At 49.8% G+C, this 1,926-nt stretch overlaps 1 long non-coding RNA gene across 1 annotated transcript in view; it reads left to right on the top strand.

Moving 5' to 3' along the window:
* LOC114009732 (uncharacterized) overlaps nucleotides 1-1,895 on the top strand; it is a 234,030-nt gene extending 232,135 nt beyond the window's left edge. The window contains exon 6 of the long non-coding RNA XR_003551118.1: nucleotides 1,557-1,895. This is a non-coding gene — a long non-coding RNA (uncharacterized LOC114009732). The remainder of the gene's footprint in view (nucleotides 1-1,556) is intronic.
* Nucleotides 1,896-1,926: the final 31 nt, after the last annotated feature.

Here is a 1,926-nt window from a genome sequence, read left to right as displayed (position 1 = left end):
GTAACTGGTTGGTCCCCGGCATTTTTTTTTTTGAGAGAGGTTTTTTCTTTTATTTTTCTTTTTTCTTTTTTTTGCTATAGGGCATGTGCACTCGCCAGACAGAGAGAGACAGAAAGAAAGCAAGAAATCACCCCCCAGGGGGGATGGCCACGCCGCAATCCCTTCTCCTCCAATCTCCTCTCAGGATCTTGGGCACACACGTACACGCGCCCGGCGTGAGTTTTAAGCCACCAGGTCCGTGACGCAAGCCACAGTTGACTACATGGGAGTCCAGCGACATAGCCATTACGCTAACTGCTGGTCCCAAATGTGAGCACTTTTTTTGAGCAGGGGTCTGAGGGTGTGATTTCTGATCTAAGAGCTAAAGGATGAGAAGGGACGGGTCAGTGACAGACTTGGAGTGAGGGCCCCAAGCGTAGAGAGCAACGCCTTTAAAAGGCCCTGGAGTGGCAATGAGTTTGGCCTCTGAGGATCAAGAGGGCAGCTGTGGCCACGCAGAGGCCGCTTCCATTCCATACGTCTCATGAAATCTCTTGTTCAGGCCCGCTAGATTTCATCAGCCTGTGATGTCCCTTGGCTGTTAGGAAGGCCCTGTTCCCCAGAGATCACCTGCCACCTCCTATGAATGTCACTTGTTGAAGAGAGTAAGCAAGAATACTCAGTGAAAGCAAGTTGTAGGGAATTTGAAGCTTGTCATCCTTACAGGTGCTCAGAAGCCTGGCGATATGTCCCAGGGATGGGAAGACGACTTGAAATGAAACTGGTTTTAAAGCATGACCTGGTTCCCGGCTGTGGTTCCCACAGCCAGGTGTTGTTAAGGCCAAGGCCAAAGAGCTGGTTCTGGATAAAACAAGGTAGTAGGTGACAAACACCAACACCAATTAATTCTGAAAGTAATCCTGCCTCTCAGATCCCCAGAGTTCTGGCAAAGGCCATTCACCGAGTGAAATGGCATCAGGTCCCATGTCTCTCTCTGTTTTTTTTTCTTTAAGATTTTTTGCTATAGGGCGCACGCGCTCACAGGAGAGACAGACTGAGAAAGCGAGAAATCACCTCCCGGGGAGATGACCACACCACAATCCCTTCTCCTCCATTCTCCTCTCAGGGTTTTGGCATGCACTTGCACAGCATGAGTTTCAAGCCTCTGGGTCCAAAACTCCAATGTGGTCAACCATGTGGGAGTCCAGCCACGTAACCATTACACCACCTGGTGGCCCCCCTTCCCATTTTAAACCTCTTTGGGTCTGGGAATCCTCCAAAAGTTGAGTGCCCTTATGGCAGCAGAGTCCTGCCCACCTCCCCACCCTGACATGACAGTGTGCCAAGGGACCTGTGCAAGACCCTGTTTGTGGGGCCTGGAGCAAGAGGCGCTCCTTCTTTCTCTCTCCAAGGCTGTGCCTTCCCCGAGTGCTCTTTGAACTAACTCTTCCTGCACTGGAGAAAAAAATGAACTTCAACCTCAGGGGTGGGGCGAGCAGGGGCCAGGAGGAAGAGAGCACTCAGAAGTGTTGTGCAAACACTGCGTCTGATCCCGGCTAATCTTTTACTACCTGTAGGGACAGGTGGATGCAGAGGAGCTGCTGGCAGGGAGGTGCCTTCGTCAAGGTTACGGTTATGCAATGGAGGAGCGTCTCTTTGAAGCTGCCGAGGAGGTCAGGGCAGCTTGTTCACGGGCTCTGCTGTGTGCAAAGACCTTGGGCATCATTAGGGATCACCATGCCAGCATTTAACTGGATCTCTGGGGTATGTCGTATCACAAATTTGTAGTTAATATAAGCATTTCTTTTTGTTTTTTTTTTTTTTGTTGTTGTTGTTTTTAAGCACTCTACTTTCAGAGTTTTACCAAGGTGTCAGCCAGAAAGCACTTACTTCAGCAGCTGGTTTTGAATAATATATTGTACATCCTCGTCCATAACTTCCTGCCGA

The sequence above is a fragment of the Tupaia chinensis genome, unplaced genomic scaffold (genome assembly GCF_000334495.1).
Source record: "Tupaia chinensis unplaced genomic scaffold, TupChi_1.0 Scaffold000610_1, whole genome shotgun sequence".
NCBI classification, from domain to species: Eukaryota; Metazoa; Chordata; class Mammalia; order Scandentia; family Tupaiidae; genus Tupaia; species Tupaia belangeri.
Note: the sequence above shows the minus strand (reverse complement) of the source record. Positions and strands in the feature narration are given on the sequence as shown.